The sequence below is a fragment of the Oryctolagus cuniculus genome, chromosome 4, assembly GCF_051225735.1.
Source record: "Oryctolagus cuniculus isolate XC-2025 breed Fujian yellow rabbit chromosome 4, ASM5122573v1, whole genome shotgun sequence".
Taxonomy (NCBI): domain Eukaryota; kingdom Metazoa; phylum Chordata; class Mammalia; order Lagomorpha; family Leporidae; genus Oryctolagus; species Oryctolagus cuniculus.
Genome location: NC_142870.1, coordinates 23,731,704 through 23,753,125, shown reverse-complemented (window position 1 = coordinate 23,753,125; position 21,422 = coordinate 23,731,704).

Here is a 21,422-nt window from a genome sequence, read left to right as displayed (position 1 = left end):
GCTGCCTGCAGTGCCAGTATCCCATATAGGCGCCAGTTTGAGACCCAGCTACTCCACTTCTGATCCAGCTCTCTGCTATGGCCTTGGAAAACAGTAGAAGATGGCCCAAGTCCTTGCGCCTCTACACCCACGTGTGAGACCTGGAAGAAGCTCCTGGCTCCTGGCTCCTGGCTTCGGATGGGTGCAGCTCTGGCCATTGTGGCCAACTGGGAAGTGAACCACCAGATGGAAGACCTTTCTCTCTCTCTCTCTCTCTCTGCCTCTCCTCTCTGTGTAACTCTGAATTTCAAATAAATAAAAAAAAATCTTAAAAAAAAGAAAATTAAGCCAGATAAACCATCTAAAACACAGAAAAATAACTGTGGGACAATAAAAGAGGCAACAATAACCACAATTAAAACATTTGAGCATATATGATGATAGATAAGGAAACATGTGATTTTATATCCCTAATAGGATGTTTATTTTCACACTTATAATTTTTGTGTTATTTTAAAAGCTGCCATTCTAGAATCATGAATAAAAATATTCTTAAGTTTCTATAATTTCTTCTCACTTGGCAATATTTTGAGAAACATGAACTTCTTTGCAACTCACTTTTATTCCTTCTCTTCTTCCTCCTCTACCTCCCACTCCTCCTCCTCCTCCTCAACTTCCTCCTCCTTGTTTTGAGGCTATAGTTACAAATTGGAATATATTTAATTATTATTTTTGTTTGTTTATTTATTTATTTATTATTTGACAGGTAGAGTTACAGACAGTGAGAGAGACAGACAGAGAGAAAGGTCTTCCTTCCATTGGTTCACTCCCCAAATGACTGCTATGGCTGGCACTGCGCTGATCTGAAGCCAGAAGCCAGGTGATTCTTCCTGGTCTCCCATGCGGGTGCAGGGCCCAAACACTTGGGCCATCCTCCACTGCACTCCCGGGCCACAGCAGAGAGCTGGACTGGAAGAGGAGCAACCGGGACTAGAACCCGTTGCCCATATGGGATGCCAGCGCTGCAGCAGAGGATTAACCAAGTGAGCCACAGTGGCACCGGCCCAATCATTATTTTATGAACACATATTTTTATGTGATTTATGCAGAAAAGGTGTCTGGGGGTGAGGTAAGGAAGGCGGTAGAAGGAAGGATAAACACTAGGAATTCTTTTTTTTTTAACTTTTATTTAATGAATATAAATTTCCAAAGTACGGCTTATGGATTACAATGGCTTCCCCCCCATAACGTCCCTCCCACCCGCAACCCTTCCCTTTCCCACTCCCTCTCCCCTCCCATTCACATGAGGATTCATTTTCGATTCTCTTTATATACAGATCAATTTAGCATACATTAAGTAAAGATTTCAACAGTTTGCTCCCACACAGAAACATAAAGTGAAATATACTGTTGAGTACTCGTTATACCATTAAGTCTCAATGTAGAGCACATTAAGGACAGAGATCCCACATGAGGAGGAAGTGCACAGTGACTCCTGTTGTTGACTTTACAAATTGACACTCCTTTTATGGCATCAGTAATCTTCCTATGCACCAGTCATGAGTTTCCAAGGCTATGGAAGCCCCTTGAGTTCTCTGACTCTTATCTTGTTTAGACAAGGTCATAGTCAAAGTAGAGGTTCTCTCCTCCCTTCAGAGAAAGGTACCTCCTTCTTTGAAGACCTGTTCTTTCCACTGGGATCACACTCACAGAGATCTTTCATTTAGGGTTTTCTTTTTTTTTTTTTTTTTTCAGAGTGTCTTGGCTTTCCATGCCTGAAATACTCTCATGGGCTTTTCAGCCAGATCGGAATACCTTTAGGGCTGATTCTGAGGCCAGAGTGCTATTTAGGACATCCGCCATTCTATGAGTCTGCTGAGTATCTCATTTCCCATGTTGGATCACTCTCCCCTTTATTTATTCCATCGGTTAGTGTGAGCAGGTACTAGACTTGTTTATGTGCTCCCTTTGACTCTTAGTCCTATCATTATGATCAATTGTGAACTGAAATTGATCACTTGGACTAGTGAGATGGCATTGGTTCATGCCACCCTGATGGGATTGAATTGGAGTCCTCTGGTATGTTTCTAACTCTACCATTTAGGGCAAGTCAGCTTGAGCATGTCCCAAATTGTACATCTCTTCCCTCTCTTATTCCCACTCTTATGTTTAACAGGGATCACATTTCAGTTAAATTTCAACACTTAAGAATAACTGTGTATTAATTACAGAATTAAACCAGTAATATTAAGTAGAACAGACAAAAAAAACTACTAAGAGGGATAATGTATTAAGTTGTTCATTAACAGTCAGCGCTATGCTGATCAAGTCACCGTTTCTCATAGTGTCCATTTCACTCCAACAGGTTTCCTTTTTGATGTTCAGTCAGTTGTCACCGATCAGGGAGAACATATGGTATTTGTCCCTTTGGGACTGGCTTATTTCACTCAGCATGATGTGTTCCAGATTCCTCCATTTTGTTGCAAATGACTAGATTTCGTTGTTTCTTACTGCGGTATAGTATTCTAAAGAGTACATATCCCATAATTTCTTTATCCAGTCTACCGTTGATGGGCATTTAGGTTGGTTCCAGGTGTTGGCTATTGTGAATTGTGCTGCAATAAACATTAGGGTGCAGACTGCTTCTTTGTTTGCCAATTTAAATTCCTTTGGGTAAATTCCAAGGAGTGGGATGGCTGGGTTGTATTGGTAGGGTTATATTCAGGTTTCTGAGGAATCTCCAGACTGACTTCCATAGTGGCTTGACCAGTTTGCATTCCCACCAACAGTGGGTTAGTGTCCCTTTTTCCCCACATCCTTGCCAGCATCTGTTGTTGGTAGATTTCTGTATGTGAGCCATTCTAACCGGGGTGAGGTGAAACCTCATTGTGGTTTTGATTTGCATTTCCCTGATTGCTAGTGACCTTGAACATTTTCTCATGTGCCTGTTGGCCATTTGGATTTCCTCTTTTGAAAAATGTCTATTGAGGTCCTTGGCCCATCTCTTAAGTGGGTTGTTGGTTTTGTTTTTGTGGAGTTTCTTGATCTCTTTGTAGATTCTGGTTATTAACCCTTTATCTGTTGCATAGTTTGCAAATATTTTTTTCCCATTCTGTCGGTTGTCTCTTCACTCTCCTGACTGTTTCTTTTGCAGTACAGAAACTTCTCAATTTGATGCAATCCCAATAGTTGATTTTGGCTTTGACTGCCTGTGCCTCCCGGGTCTTTTCCAGAAATTCTTTGCCTGTGCCAATATCTTGAAGGGTTTCTCCAATGTTCTCTAATAACTTGATGGTGTCAGGTTGTAGATTTAGGTCTTTAATCCATGTTGAGTGGATTTTTGTATAAGGTGTAAGGTAGGGGTCTTGCTTCATGCTTCTGCATGTGGAAATCCAATTTTCCGGGCACCATTTATTGAATAGAGTGTCCTTGCTCCAGGGATTGGTTTTGGATCCTTGATCAAATATAAGTTGGCTGTAGATGTTTGGGTTGATTTCTGGTGTTTCAATTCTGTTCCATTGGTCTATCCATCTGTTTCTGTACCAGTACCATGCTGTTTTGATTACAGCTGCCCTGTAGTATGTCCTGAAATATGGTATTGTGATGCCTCCGGCTTTGTTTTTGTTGCACAAGATCACTTTAGCTATTCGAGGTCTCCTGTGCCTCCATATGAATTTCAGCACCATTTTTTCCAGATCTGAGAAGAAGGTCTTCGGTATCTTGATTGGTATTGCATTGAATCTATAAATTGCATAATCATAATGAAGTGAAGAATTCAATAGATGAAATGAAAAACACAATAGAGAGCCTTACAAACAGAATGGGTGAAGCAGAAGAGAGAATTTCGGACTTAGAAGACAGAGAACAGGAAAGGATACAGTCAGACCAAAGAAAAGAAGAGGAAATTAGAAATCTAAAACGTATTGTCAGGAATCTTCAGGATACTATTAAAAAACCCAACATCCAGGTTCTAGGAGTTCCTGAAGGCATGGAGAGGGAGAAATAATTAGAACGCCTTTTTAGTGAGATATTAGCAGAAAATTTCCCAGGTTTGGAGAAGGACAGAGAAATCCTAGTGCAGGAAGCTCTCAGAACCCCTAATAAACACGACCAAAAGAGATCCTCACCATGACACATTGTAATTAAACTCTCCACAGTGAAACATAAAGAAAAGATCCTAAAATGTGCAAGAGAGAAATGTCAGATTACTCTCAGAGGATCTCCAATCAGACTCACAGCTGACTTCTCATCAGAAACCCTATAAGCTAGGAGGGAATGGCGAAATATAGCCCAGGTACTAAGAGAGAAAAACTGCCAGCCCAGAATATTATATCCTGCAAAGCTATCATTTGTGAATGAAGGTGAAATAAAGACCTTTCACAACAAACAGAAATTGAAAGAATTTGTCGCCACTCGTCCGGCCCTGCAAAAGATGCTTAAAGATGTGTTACACACAGAAACACAGAAACACAGTCATCAATATGAAAGAAGGTAAAGGAAGGAAACCTCACAGCAAAAGATCACAGGGAATTCAAAGCATATATTAGAACTTATCTTTGGCAAATGGCAGGGCAAAGTTACCACTTATCATTAGTCACATTGAACGTTAATGGCCTGAACTGTGCAGTTAAAAGACACCGATTGGCTGATTGGGTTAAGGAACAAAACCCATCTATTTGCTGCTTACAAGAAACACATCTTTCCAACAAAGATCCATACAGACTTAAAGTGAAAGGCTGGAAAAATACATACCATGCCAAAAGAAATGAAAAAAGAGTGGGCGTAGCCATCTTAATATCAGACAACATAAACTTTACCACAAAAACTGTTAAGAGAGACAAAGAGGGGTACTATATAATGATTAAGGGATCAATACAACAAGAAGATATAACAATTATCAATGTATATGCACCTAACTACAGGGCACCAGTTTATCTAAAAGATTTGTTAAGTGACTTAAAGGGAGACTTAGACCCCAATACAATAGTACTGAGGGACTTCAATACTCCACTCTCAGAAATAGACAGATCAACAGGACAGAAGATCAACAAGGATACAGTAGATTTAAACGACACTATAGCCCAAATGGATCTAACAGATATATACAGAACTTTTAATCCTACAGCTAAAGATTTTACATTCTTCTCAGCAGTACATGGAACCTTCTCTAGGATTGACCACATACTAGGCCATAAAGCAAGTCTCAGCAAATTCAAAAGAATTAGAATCATACCATGCAGCTTCTCAGACCATAAAGGAATGAAGTTGAAAATTAGCAACTCAGGAATCCCTAGAGCATACACAAACACATAGAGATTGAACAACATGCTCCTGAATGAACAATGGGTCATACAAGAAATTTAAAGAGAAATCAAAAATTTTCTGGAAGTAAATGAGGATAACAGCACAACATACCAAAACTTATGGGATGCAGCAAACGCAGTGTTAAGAGGAAAGTTTATATCAATAAGTACCTACATCAAGAAATTGGAAGGGCACCAAATAGATGAGCTTTCAATTCACCTCAAGGATCTAGAAAACCTACAGCAAACTAGACCCAAATCTTGTAGGAGAAGAGAAATAATTAAAATCAGAGAAGAAGTCAACAGGATTGAATCCAAAAAAACATTACAAAAAATCAGCCAAGCAAAGAGCTGGTTTTTTGAAAAAATAAACAAAATTGACATCCCATTGGCTGAACTAACTAAAAAAAAGTAGAGAAAAGACCCAAATCAATAAAATCAGAGATGAAAAAGGAAACGTAACAACAGACACCACAGAAATAAAAAGAATCATCAGAAATTACTACAAGGACTTGTATGCCAGCAAACAGGGAAACCTATCAGAAATGGATAGATTCCTGGACACATGCAACCTACCTAAATTGAACCAGGAAGACATAGAAAACCTAAACAGACCCATAACTGAGACAGAAATTGAAACAGTAATAAAGGCCCTCCCAACAAAGAAAAGCCCAGGACCAGATGGATTCACTGCTGAATTCTACCACACATTTAAAGAAGAACTAATCCCATTTCTTCTCAAACTATTCAGAACAATCAAAAAAGAGGGAGTCCTCCCAAATTCTTTCTATGAAGCCAGCATCACCTTAATTCCTAAGCTGGAAAAAGATGCAGCATTGAAAGAGAATTACAGACCAATATCCCTGATGAACATAGATGCAAAAATCCTCAATAAAATTCTCACCAATAGAATGCAACAACACATCAGAAAGATCATCCTCCCAGACCAAGTGGGATTTATCCCTGGTATGCAGGGATGGTTTAATATGTGCAAAACAATCAATGTGATACACCACATTAACAGACTACAGAAGAAAAACCATATGATTATCTCAATAGATGCCGAGAAAGCATTTGATAAAATACAACACCCTTTCATGATGAAAACTCTAAGCAAACTAGGTTTGGAAGGAACATTCCTCAATACAATCAAAGCAATCTATGAAAAACCCACAGCCAACATCCTATTGAATGGGGAAATGTTGGAAGCTTTTCCACTGAGATCTGGTACCAGACAGGGATGCCCACTCTCACCACTGCTATTCAATATAGTTCTGGAAGTTCTAGCCAGAGCTATTAGGCAAGAAAAAGAAATTAAAGGAATACGAATTGGGAAGGGAGAACTCAAACTATCCCTCTTTGCAGATGATATGATTCTTTATTTAGGGGACCCAAAGAACTCGACTAAGAGACTATTGGAACTCATAGAAGAGTTTGGCAAAGTTGCAGGGTATAAAATCAATGTACAAAAATCAACAGCCTTTGTATACACAGACAATCCCATGGCTGAGGAAGAACTTCTAAGATCAATCCCATTCACAATAGCTACAAAAACAATCAAATACCTTGGAATAAACTTAACCAAGTACGTTAAAGATCTCTACGATGAAAATTACAGAACCTTAAAGAAAGAAATAGAAGAGGATACCAAGAAATGGAAAAATCTTCCATGCTCATGGATTGGAAGAATCAATATCATCAAAATGTCCATTTTCTCAAAATACTAGGAATTCTATAGAGACAAATTATCTTCCAAGAATTGAAGCTACATTTACACATACACACAACCAGTAATAAAAGCAAGGATTATATGCATATATTCCATAAGATAAGAATTAATATTTAACTAAAGATGTCCTGAAAATTATGATAACAGACCTCAAGGAGTCTCATTAGGGACAGTTTGAACAAATTCAATATTAGCTGATATATTACTCTAAGATAAATTGCTAAAAATATAAACAGATAAAATTTGTGACTAAAGTACCTATAACATGATAGTTTGAAATCCATATTACTCAAATCTGGACAAAATAATTTAATATATACTTTAGATTTATACACATATAGATGTAATTAAATAGTTATACATCAATATTGGTGATATATAGCTAAAATTGAATGCAGCATCAGACTAAGAGTATATTTCAGCTAAATTAAAAATGGAAAACAAAAATAGATTTAAATATTTACAAAGAAAAACAATGACAGCAACTAAAGTATAGAGATTCAATCAAAGATAAAGATAGAAAATAGAAAACTACAAAATAAGAAAATGATGGAAATAATATGTAAAGTGAAATGCTACTGTTTGGTAACAAAAATAAAATATCAATTTATAACTAGCAAATATATAGAAAATAAAAATATCTGAAATAAAAGTCATTAAACATCACAACATATATAAATAATTATAAATAGAGTCAATTGGGGAATGCTGTTCAATCCATTAAATGATCAGAATAAAATGCATGTAAGTCAAGAAAAATAGAAATTAAGAAATGTAAATTTAGTAAAGGAACTTAAATATACAACATCTATTTATTAATATTTATTTATTTTAAAGGCAGAAAGAGAGATAGAGAGACAGAGAGAAAGAGAGAGAGAGAGAGAGAATTTCCATTTGCTGTTTGTGGGTTCTTTCTCCAAATGTCTGCAGTAGCCACACCAGGACTGGGTCTGGCTGAAGCCAGATGCCATGAACTCCATCTGCTTTCCCACATGGGTGGCAGGGCCCAAGTATTTGTGCCATCGTCTGCTGCTGCCCCACACATTATCATGGAGCTGGATGGGGTGAGGAGCAGCTGACACACAAACCAACACTTTGATATGGCATGCCAGTGTCAGAAGTGGCAGTTTAGCCCACTATGCCACAATACTGACCTTAACATTTTTTTATTAGAAACTTTATTATTCTATGCTAAAATGTGTTTTGCTTTCATGTATATTTCTGTTTCTTTTTTTAAGATTTCTTCATTTTATTTATTTGAAAGGCAGAGTTACAGAGAGGCAAAGGGAGAGATGTATAGAGAGAAAGACAAAGAGAGAGACTCTTCCACCTGATGGTTCACTACCCAGATGGCCACAACAGCTGGAGCCATGCTGATCCAAAGCCAGGAGGTTCTTCCAGGTCTCCTATGTGGGTGCAGGGGCCCAAGGACTTGTACCATCTTCTACTGCTTTCCCAGGCCATATCAGAGAGCTTGATTGGAAGTGGAGCAGCTGGGACTAGAACCAGTGCCCATATGGAATGCCAGCACTGAAGGTGGAGGCTTTACCCATTACACCACAGCACTGGCCCCAATGTATATTTCTAGGATATGGATTTACATAGACTGGGTTGTGCCCATCCCCCAAATTCAAATGTTGAAACCATGACCTGTTGTGTGATAATATTTGATTGTATGGCCTTTAAAGAGACAATTAACGCTAAACCAGGTCTAATGTTCTTACAGAAAGAGGGAAACACATGCAGAGAAAAGACCATGTGAGAAAGCACACAGGCAGTCATCTATAAGACAGAATGGCCTCAGGAGAAGCAGATATCCTGACATCTTGTTCTTGGCCTCTAACTTTGGGAGCTGTCAGAAAACAAATTAAAGCTTTTAAACCACACTCTGTGGGATTTTGCTACGATAGCTCTTGAGCGTAACACACTGATAATGTAACTCAAAACAAATTTTATTTTTTGAGAAGTTTGAAGTTAAGCTAGTCACATTCAAGCAGCATTAACATGATTTTTGAGGCCATCATACAATATTCCCATGTTTTATTATAAAATATTTTGACATTAAATGTAGATTCATCCCATTAAGAGCATGATAAAAGTTAAGGTGTCATTTATTTTCATGAAAATAGTACCAGACACTTTCTATTGTTGTTCAAAATTGTCTTTTCCAAGTTCAGAGAATTTCTATTTAAGATAAACAATTGGAAACTACAGCAATAGTTCAGATTTCTTGGATTGTTCTTTTTGTGTGTGTGTGTGTGTGTGTGTGTTTCAACAAAAGCCCAAGAGCTTGCTTATATCTTACAGTATTAGATTTACCTTTATAAGTTCTAAGCACCAATAGAGGTGATTGACCTTGGAAATGTCTGTGTTCCAAAGGGGATTTTTATTAGTGGAGACAGATAATGACAATTAAATGACATCTCAGATAATGAATAAATGCTATGAAGAAAACTCAAGCAGTAAAAGGGAGCATTTGAGATAGTACTTTAAGAAAAATTCCTCAGGGAAAGTGGCATTTGGGCAGAAAAATTAGTTATTTCCTTTATATCATGTCATCACTTGAGTTATAGTATTTTTTGGTGGGGATTATGGTGCTAGAGACTATTTTAATTTGACATTATCAACAAGGATAGTCTACCTTTCTGGAGTATTTTTACAAATCATGGCATAGAGTAAGAAAAAGCTGTCAATTACTATTTAGTTTGCAATATAGCTTGGAAAAGAAACACAACTAGGTCATGTTTTAGAGTGTTAGATGTCCAAAGCAGAAGAGTTTTGAAGCTAGAATTTTTCAACTTCAGAGAAGTTTGTAGTACTTCCTCCTGAATAAATAAAAGAGCATGAGAGAAAAAGCGCATTCATTAACTGGATGATGAAGCACATTATATAAATTTTATAAATATTGACTTTGTTATCAAAACCACTTTTTTAAATTTCTTGAGTGCATCTGATGTGTTTGAGAAGGGAACTTATTTAGAAAACTAGAAAAATGAAAAAAAAAACCTTAAATGGGTTCTGTGAAAAAAAAATCTGCAGTGGGTTACAAAGATATTTCTATAGCATCTTCCTTTAGACGTTTTTTAAATTTACCTCTAATTTGCAAACAGAAGGAAAGTTCCCTGCTTGCACTGCCTCCTGTGGATGGGAGAGCTGGTGTGTATGCACTGCTGATGATGGTGTGGGTTTCTGTTCCAGCAGATTTTTCTCACAACATATTTGCCTTTTTAAAACACAACAGTGTGGGTAACCTTATCATTAGTTATCACTATTTTGATCTTAGCTGCCAGAGTATCTTACTTGCATGACATCTGTTTAATTGGAAATATCTAGAGATCATGCAAGAGGGTTGATATCAGTTGCAACTCTGATGTAGATCATTATGCACCTATATTTTATGAAGTATGGTCTTGATTGTGTACCTCTGAATGTTATCTGACAACGGGATTTGAAAAAGTTAGTGCAAGGAGTAGAGTTGTGTTGCAGGGTGTTAAGCCATTGCTTGAAAAATGTCTGCATCCCATATTAGAGTGTTGGCTGGAGTCATCACTCTTCTGCTTCTGATACAGTTTCCTGACAATGCATCCTGGGAGTTATCAGATGGTGCCTCAAGTGCTTGAGACCTTGTCACCCATGTATAAAACCCATATGGAATCTAAGCTCCTGCTTTTGGCTTGGATAGGCCCTGGAGTGAAACAAGATCTATTGATTGAACGCAAGATTTCTGTTTGCCTGTCTCTCTGTCTCTCCCTCCATCTCTCTGTCATTCTGCTTTTCAAGTATATTAAAACAAAAATAATTAGCATTTTAGAAAGACAGTGGAGGCCGGTGCCGTGGCTCAATAGGCTAATCCTCCACCTTGTGGCTCCGGCACACCGGGTTCTAGTCCCGGTTGGGGCGCCGGTTTCTGTCCCGGTTGCCCCTTTTCCAGGCCAGCTCTCTGCTGTGGCCAGGGAGTGCAGTGGAGGATGGCCCAAGTCCTTGGGCCCTGCACCCTATGGGAGACCAGGAGAAGCACCTGGCTCCTGCCTTCGGATCAGCATGATGCGCTGGCCTCAGCGTGCTAGCCGCGGTGGCCATTGGAGGGTGAACCAACGGCAAAGGAAGACCTTTTTCTCTCTCTCTCACTGTCCACTCTGCCTGTGGGGGGGAAAAAAAAAGAGAGACAGTGCAGATGGAATTTAACAAGATAAGTTTAGGGGCCAGCATTGTGGGATAGTGAGTAAAGCCACAGCCTCTAATACCCGTATCTCATATGGATGCCGATTCCTGTCCTGTCTTCTCCACTTCCAATCCAGCTTCCTGCTAATGTTCTAGGAAAGCAGTGGAATATGGCGCAAGTGCTTGAGCCCTCCTAAACATGTTGAAGACCTGGAAGAAACTCCTGCCTCCTGGCTTCAGCCTGGTCCACCCTTGGCCACAGCAGCCACCTGGGGAGTGAAGGAGCAGACAGACGATCTCTCTGTCCCTCCCACTCTCTTTGTACCTATGACTTTCAAATAAACATTGTTTTTGTTTAGAGATAAACTTATTTGGAGCAAAATCAATGTGACATATGCATAGCTTTTACATAATGACATGTTTTCTATGAACTTTCTAAAGACTGTTTATTTGTATACCTTCATTTTTTCAGCTGCATATTTGCTTCCTAAATATGTTGGAGAATATACGCATCATTATGTACAAAATTAAGTCACTAAATTATTACATTGTTTTTTAAGATTTTAATTAGGTTATATGAGTTTCATGTATTTCATATATAGACTAAGGAACTTTGTGACATTTCCCCCTCTTAACCTCCCTCCACCCATGCTCTCTCTCTCACATTCCCACTCTTAATTTTTACAAAGTTCTATTTTCGGGTTACTTAATGATCATATAATTAACCATAACTAAGTAAAACATTTCAACAAACAGTATGAAGAAAAAAGAAAAGGAAAAAAAAAAACTGTTCCTCAATGGAAGCAACAAGGCTGTAAACAATCATCAAATCTCAAAATGTGTATTTCACTCCAATACATTACATTTCAGGTACTCTGTTAGCTAACCCAGATCAGGGAAAATATATGATATAGTCTTTTTTAGGACTGGCTTATTTCACTAAGTATAATGGTTTCCAGTTAAATGATTTTTTTACAAATGACAGGATGGCATCATTTCTATAGCTGAGTAGTACTCCATTGTGTATATATACCATCCAATCAACATTTAAAAGATATCTGATCTGATTCCTTGTCTTTATGATTGTGAATTGTGCTGCAAGGAACATGGGGGTACAGATAAATCTTTAAGATGCTTATTTCTTTTGCTTTGGGTAAATTCCCAGGAGTGGAATTGCTGCATCATATTTTTTGTATATATTTATAGTTCTGAGGTATCTCGATACTGTCTTCCACAGTGGCTACACGGGTTTGCATGCCCACCAACAGGGTACAAGAGTATCTTTTCCCCCACATCCTCACCAGCATTTGTCATTTGTTGATTTCTATATGAGAGCCATTCTAACTGGAGTGAGATAAAACCTCATGGCGGTTTTGATTTGCATTTCCCTAATGGCTAGTGATCCTGAGCATTTTCTCAAGTGTCTGTTGGCCATTTCCATTTCTCTCTTGAAAAATGCCTGTTTGAGTCCGTTGTTTAATTCTAAACTCGATTGTTTATTTTGTTGTTGTTGAAGTTCTTGAGTTCTTTATATATTTTGGATCCTAAGTCTTTGTCAGTTGTGTAGTTTGCAAAAATTTCTCCCATCTCTCAGTTGTCTCTTCACTTTGCTGAATGTTTGTTTGCAGTGCAGAGACCTCTAAGCTTGATATAACCCATTTGTCAATTTTGAGTTTGATTATCTGTGCTTCGGGGGTCTTTCCAAGAAGTCCTTCCCTGTGTCAGTGTATTGTAGATTTTCACCAATGTTCTCTAGTAATTTGATGGTATCAAGTTACTAAATCATAGATTTAGATCTTTGATCCTTATTTGTGGATTTTTGTATAAGGTGTTAGATATGGACCTAGTTTCAAACTTTTGCATGTGGAGATCCAGTTTCCAGCACCATTTATTTAATACACTGTCCTTGTTCCAGGGATTGATTTTTGTGCCTTTATTAAACATAGTTGGTTGTAGATTCATGTATTGATTTCTAGGGCTTCTATTCTGTTCTGTTGGTCTACTAGTCTGTTTTTGTGCCAGTACCAGGCTATTTTCATTATAATTGCCTTTTAGTATGTTTTTTGTTTGTTTGTTTTTTAGATTCAATTATTTACTTGAAAGTCAGAATTACATAAAGAGAGAAGGAGAGGCGGGGCGGGGGGGTTCCATCTACTGGTTCACTTCCCAGATGGACGCAATGGGTTGAGCTGCGCCAATATGAAGCCAGGATCCAAGAGCTTCCTCCAGGTCTCCCACATGGGTACAGGGGCCCAAGGACTTGGGCCATCCTCCACTGCTTTTGCAGGCCATAGTATACAGCTGGATTACAAGTGGAGCATCCAGGATACTAAGCGGTGCCCATATGAGATGCTGGCATGCAGGCGGTGGCTTTATCCACCACACCACAATGCTGGCCCCTTGTAGTATTTTTTTTTTTTTTTGGACAGGCAGAGTTAGACAGTGAGAGAGAAAGAGAGACAGAGAGAGAGAGAGTTACAGATAGTGAGAGACAGAGAGAAAGGTCTTCCTTCTGTTGGTTCACTCCCCTAATGGCCGCTACGGCCGGCGCTGCATCAATCCAAAGCCAGAAGCCAGGTCTTCCTCCAGTTCTCCCATGCGGGTGAGGGATCCAAGCACTTGGGCCATCCTCCACTGCCCTCCTGGGCCACAGCAGAGAGCTGTACTGGAAGAGGAGCAACCAGGACTAGTACCCAGTGCCCCAACTGGGACTAGAACCTGGGGTGCTGGCGCCACAGGCAGAGGATTAGCCAAGTGAACCACAGCACTGGCTGTGTAGTATGTTTTAAAATCAGGTATTGTGATGCCTCTGGCATTGTTTTTGTTGTATAAGAATGCTTTTGCTATTCAGGATCTTTTGTGTTTCCATATGAAGTTTAGCATCATTTTTTCTAGAACTGTGTGGAAAGTCATTGGTATTTTGATAGTATTGACATTTTGATGATGTTGATACTTCCAATCCAAGAACAACGAATTTTTTTTTCATTTTTTAGTATCCTCTTCTATTTCTTTTTTCAGAGTTTTATAATTTTCATTGTGGAGATGTTCAACATCCTTGGTTAAATTTTTCCAAGATATTTAATTCTTTTTGGAGCTACTGTGAATGGAATTGATCTTAAAAGTTCTTTCTCAGCCATGACATTGTGTGTGTATTCAAAGGCTATTGATTTTTATGTGTTGGTTTTATGCTCTGCCACTTTATCAAACTCTTTTATGAGTTCCAATAGTTGCTCAGTAGAGTCTTTTGGATTTTCTGTATATAGGATTGTGTCATCTGCATATAGGGATAATTTGATTTACTATTTTTCAGTTTGTATCCCTTTGATTTTTCTTGCATAATGTCTATGATTAAAACTTCCAAAACTATATTAAATGGCAATGGTGAGGGTGGGCAACATTGAAAGTGGGTTCCAGATCATAATGGCAATCCTTCCAGGTTTTCTCCATTCAATAGGTTGTTTGCTGTGAGTTTGTCATAGATTTCCTTGATTGTGTTGAGGAATATTCCTTTTATACACAATTTGCTTAAGGTTTTCATCATGAATGGTGTTGTATGCCATCAAATGCTTTCTTAGCAACAGATGATTTTTGTTCTTCAGTTTGTTACATTTATTGATTGTAGAATGTTGAACCATCCCTGAATACAGTATCTACCATATCTTTTTCTGGCTTAGAATTTAAGTGATACAGGCTTCACAAGAGCTTTGGAGAATTTGCTCCCATTCAATTATTTTGGATAGCTTGAGTAGAATTAAAATCATATCTTTTTTAAATTTCTGGTATAATTCAGCAGTGAAGCTGTCTGGTCCTGGGCTTTTCTTTGTTGGGAGAATCTTTACTATTGATTCAATTTCTATCTTGGTTATTGGTGTGTTTAGCTTTTCTATGTCTTCATGACTCAATTTTGATAGATTGTATATATCTAGGAATCTATCCATTTCTTTTAGGTTTCCCAATTTGTTGTCATACAGATCTTTGTAGTGATTCCTGATGTTTCTTTTTATTTTTTTGATATCTGGTTTTAACATTTCATTTTCATCTCTGATTTTATTGATGTGTTGAGGTGGATTCATTCTGAGAGGAGGAGCCCAGTGGGGGCAAGAGGTGCAGAGTCACCACACAGACACTGGGAGCCAACTGAAAGCAGGCTAAAGGCGAGCAGCTTGCAGACTCATTTATTTCAGTTGGTGCAGCAGCTTATATAGCCAAGGCAGCCAATCCAGTCAAGGAGCGATTTATGTCCTAACCAACCACTGCCTATTGCCAGGCAGGCTCCTATGCCAGGTGGGTTCCGAAGCCATTCCTGAGTAACTGATGCTCGCTTGCCAGTGGCCATTTTGGCATGGCCTTCTCATTCCATCACACTTTCTACTTCTTTTTTTTTTTTTTGGTTAGTTTGACCAATGGTATATCAATTTTGTTTATTTTTTCAAAAAAACAGTACTTCATTTCACTGATATTTTATATTGTTTTCTTGGTTTGAATTTTTTTATTTCTTCTCTAATTTTAATTATTTGTTCCCTTCTACTAATTTTGGGCTTTGTTGTTTTTGTAGGTTCTTGAGATGCATTGATAGCTCATTTATTTGGTACCTTTCCAATTTTTTCATATGGGCACAAGTTGCTAGAAATTTCCCTCTTAATACTGTTTTTGCTGCATGCCATAAGATTTCATATGATGTACTGTTGTCTTTATTTATTTCCAGAATTTTTTTTGAATTCTTCTATGACCCATTGTTCATTTGGGACCCTATTGTTCAATTTCCAATTGTTATATGTGATCTAGAGTTTCTTGAGTTATTGATTTCCATATACATTCTGTTGTGATCTGAGAAGATGCATGATATAATTTTGATTTTTTTTTAATTTGCTGAGATTTGCTTTATGGCTTAGCATATTCTATCTTAGAGAAAGTTTCATGCATCGATGAGAAGAATGTGAATTCTGTAACTTTGGGGTGAAAAGTTCATATCAGTTTGGTCCTTTGGTCCATAGTGTCAGTTAACTCTGTTTTTCTTTATTGATTTTCTGTCAAGTTGATCTGTCCATTGATGAAAGTGGCAAGTTAAAGTACCTTTTTACTATTGTATTGGCATCTATGTCTCCCATTAGATCCATTAACATTTCTTTGAAATAGCCAAGTGTCTTGTAATTGGGTGTGCATACATTTATTATAGTCACATCTTATTGTTGAACTGATCCTTTAATCATTACATAGTGCCCTTATTAGTCTCTTTAACAGTTTTTATATTAAAATCTATTTTGTCTGATAATAGGATGGTAACACCTGCCCCTTTATGCTTTCCATTAGCATACAACGTCTTTTTCCTTCCTTTAACTTTGAATCTGTGTGTAGTTTTGAGGTGTGGTGTGTTTCTTGTAGGCAACAAATAGATGGGTCTCGTTTTGTAATCCATGCAGCTAGTTGTATCTTTTAACGGGGGAGTTGAGGTTATTTACACTGAAGATGACTATTGATAAATAATGCAAAGGCCCTGCCATTTTCCCATAAATATTCTTGTCGTTTTCTTTGGATTTATTTTATAGTTTTCCTGGGGGATTTTCTGCCTTCACATTCTTGCACAATGATACCTATCTTTCTCTGTTTCTGCATATAACACATCTGTAAGCATCTTTTGTAAGGCTGGGTGAGTAGTGACAAATTCTCTCAATTTCTGTTTCTTGTGGAAGGTCTTTATTTCACCTTCATTTATAAATGAGAGTTTTTCAGCATACAGTATTCTGGGTAAACAGTATCTTTCTCTCAAGACTTGGACTATATCTCTCCATTCCTTCTATCCTGTAGGGTTTCTGATGATCAACTATTACTTTCACAGAAGGATTTATGATATTGTTATTCAGAACACAATATTCAAGTGGAAAACATTATTTTGGATTCTTATGTTAAAAATCACCCAAATCCACTGAAGTGTGGTAGGTTCCATAAGAAAATATGACCAAAGATTTGGTTCAGTGTCTACTCCAAGGCTAAATTGAATGTAACCAGAGTAGTGTAGTTAGAAAATTGGTAGATCTCACTTATTTCACATGGTTGGAAAATAGCAAGGAGTAATTGAGATAAGAGAAGCACTCCTTTAACAGGACACATAAGTGTCCTGCTTATCAGCTCACTTGTAATTTAAGGTCAAATAACTTCCATCTAGAACATTTTAAAATATTGTTAAAGTGCATGCTAATTTTACTAAAAATACTACTAGTTGGTCTTAGCTCTGAACTCTGGAGATGTGCCAAACAATACATTACATTACATGCAATATGTCTTTCATTTGAAAAATGTGTTCCACCTGTCATACTGTAGTCTTTTGTCATTGCATTTACACCTCTGCATCCTGCTTATTTTCCTCTTGAATGCACTCTGGCTTGATATTGTATCCTCTAAAATTGATGCCAAGGTCTGAACAAAATCCTCTGGCTATGGGAAACAAATATAAATTAGATTAGAAGAATGAATCTCTTACTTCACTATTGACAGTATACTTCTGTGTTTTTAGCTCCAATTTTCACTTTTTTTGCCATATCAGTTTTCACTGTTAAATTTGAATTAAATTATCACATCTTCATATTTTTATTTTAAGGTTTTTATTAGTTAATAGTTCAAAGTAATATCTACATATTTAATTGGGTATTTGTCATCCAAATTAAGACTTTTGCCAAATATTTTAATGTTTGAATCAAGTATTCAAGTCTTTTCATGTTTCAAGTTATTTACTATTTTTTCAACTTGATATTATAGTTATTATTTTTAGATAACAAGTTTTTAGTTGACATTGCAGTCAAATGCTTAATATTCCATTAAATAAAGAGTTCATCAATTAAAAAAATTTTAAAAAACTGTACTTGAGCAGGAAAATAGGAAAAAGCTATAAGCAATAATCAAATGAAAGAATGCTCAACTTATATGAAGTAAATATTAAAATAGGCACAAATATTAAAATAGGCACAAACTCATTAGAACTATAATAGTATATATTTCTTAACAATTTGTTAGATAAATACTTAAAACAAATTTTACAAAATATTGTATTTGAAGCAAAACTGCTACAATATATTCTTTTTTCTTAAATTTTAGCTTCCAGGTATAAGGAAGAAAATGTGGTATTTGTCTTTCTGCATCTGACTTATTTTATTCAGCACAATGTCTTCCAGTTACAACCATTTTGATCTAAATGATAATTTCATTCTTTTTTGCAGCAAATAATATTTCAGTGTGTGTTTATATGCGTGCACGTGTGTGTGTATGTGTGTGTGTAAAATGTTGGACACCTTGGTTAATTCCACACATTGGATATAGTGAACAGAATTGCTATAAAATTTTGGTACAGATATGTCCTTGAAATAATGTGTTTATTTTTTTGATTATATAGCCAATAATCAGATTTATGGATCATATGAGAAGCCTATTTCCAGTTTTTTAAGAAACATATATATTGTCTCCAATAGTGGCCATGCTAATTTGCATTCCCACCAACAGTGTGCACGAGTTTTCTTGTCTCCAAATCCTAGCCAGCATTTGTTATGTGTTATGCTCTGTTTCTAAATAATAACCAGCTGACATGTGTGAGGTAGTATCTCATTGTGTTTTTGCTTTGTATTTCACTTGTGTCTACTCATATTGAGCTCTTTTTCATATATTTGTAATCATCTGTATTTCTTCTTCTGAGAACTGTTGGTTCAGGTCTTTTTCCTATATTTTTAAATGATTTATTTATTTGTTGGAAACCAGAGTTAGAGAGAGGGAGAGACAGACAGAGATCCTACATCCTCTGGTAAACTCCCCAAATGGCCACAACAGTCAGGGCTGAGCCAGAATAAAACCAGGAGCTAGGAGATTCATCCAGGTCTCCCAACTGGGTGAGAGGAGCCAAGCACTTGGGCCATAGCTCCATTGCCTTCCCACACCCTTACTTCTGTATCAGAAGTTGATCATCCAGAAATTAAGCGATGCCCATATGCAGTACTGGCATTGTAGTCAATCCTTTTACACATTTTACCCACAATGCCCCTTTGCTTATTCCTCACTGGATTGTTTATTCTTTCGCTGATACATTCTAGTTATTAATCCTTTTTCAGGAAAGTAGCTTGCAAATACTTTTTTCCCATTCTATTGGCTATTTTTTCAATCTCTATTGTTTTCTGAACTGCAGAATTTCTGAGTTTGATATAATTCCATTTATCTTGTTTTGCTTTCTGCCTGTGCTTTGGGGTTCTTATCTAAGAAGTCTTACACCAATGTCTTGAAAATTTTTCCATACTTTTTCTTCCAGAAACTTTAGGTCTTTGATCCATCATTAGATGATTTTTCTTTTGTGTATGGTGAGAGATAGGGATATGCTTTTATTTTCCATATATATACATCTAGTTTTCGGCTCCACATATTGAAGAACTTCTCTAGTTGATTCTAGTTGGTACTAACAGTGGGTGAGATTTTCAATATAGTATGTCCTCTGTGAATACAAAACATTCTTTTCAAACATTGCTATCTATAGTATTATAAGTTATTTTTGAAGATACTGTGCTATCTATATTTCACATATCCACTGATCTTTAAATTTTATTTTTGTTGTACATAACATGTTTCCAGTATTTGAAAATATTTACTTATTTGAAAGAAAGAGTTACGAGATTGAGGGAGTGGCAGAGAGAGGGGGGAGAGAGAAAGAGAGAGAGAGAGGCAGGGGCAGAGAGAGGAGAGAGATTTTTCATCGTCTGGTTCACTCCACACCAGCTCAGTTTGAGCAAAGACAAAGCGAGAAATCTGAAACTCCACCTGGATCTCCCAGGTGGGTGACAGGGATCCCGGCAATTGGGCCATCTGCTGCTTTTCAAGGCACTATAGTAGAAGCTGGACTGGAAGTGGAGCAGGTGGCACTTGAACCTGTCCCAGTGTGAGATTCTGACATCACAGTGGTGACTTAGCTTAGCTTTCTGTGCTATAACACTGGTTCCTATTTACCTGTTTTTTGGTCTCTGGATTTAAATACAATTTTGTGACAAAGTATGACTCATATCAAATAACTCAAATGTGTCTGTCTCTTCCTTTTTAAAATTCTATGCTTATTAGCCAATGTCTTTTGAAATGATGAATTTTAGGGTTTCTGAAATTAAAAAAAAATCCTCAATTTAGCCTTTAGCTAGGTGTCATATTTCTTTGAAGAAAATTCAGGCTTCATAATTCTATTACTATCACAATTCATAACTTGAGCTCATATGTAATTGTCAAAATAATTCTGAGATTGGATGATTGGGTAGTGAAAAAAAACATAATTGCTATAAGTGCACAGACACACAGACATACATGCACATGGACTGGTGCATCATATAAGATGAGAAACACAAGTTTCAGAAGTCATATCTTTATGTATTACTATCATCTATATTAGTCAGCTTTTTGTTACTAGAGAAAACACAAGAGACAGCTCACTTTATAAATAGAAAAGATTTACTTACCTCACTATTTTAGAATCCTCAAATCCAGGAGTACGTGGACACCATTTGTCCTCTATGGAGGTCAGCAGATGGCTTCACACCATGATGGCACAACATCACGGAAGCATGTGCATGGGAGAGTTCAGATTGATAATCCGGGGTCCAACAGTGTCTTCTGAAAACATGCCCTGAATGACATAAGGACCTCAACCAGGTCTCACTTCTAGTGAGACCCATCACCTCTCACCAATCTGGTGAGAATGCTTTCAGATACAATGAATTCTTGGGAGACACAAATACTAACACCATGTCCAAAACGTTACAATATCTATATATGAATGTTTAGCAATTTCCTGGATGTTCAGAAAATGTCACAAAACCTTTTGAACATCAAAAAGGAAACACAGTGGTACCGATTTATTTTCTCTGCTGTAGTTCTTCTCTTCAAAAATTTCTCCCAAACCCTTTTCAAGACCTTTTAATCACTTATGATGTTCAGAATGTACTATAGTGCATTTTACTTGCCAAATTGATTCAGCTTTTAAGCAATCCTTCAGAATTCAAATAAAGTACACTATTCTGCTGACTTTAGCTCAATGGTATTCTCATATATCAGTCAAATGCATTTATAAATCATGTAAAAGAAAAATCCTTGCACTCCACACAGTTGCTAGAAATTCTATCATCAATGATCATTTATGCTCTTATTTCAGATTATTTAATAAGAAAGATATTGTGTTATAATTTGTATAGTCTTGAGTGGTATGAGTATTGTTTAACTATAATTCACTAATTTTCATGAAA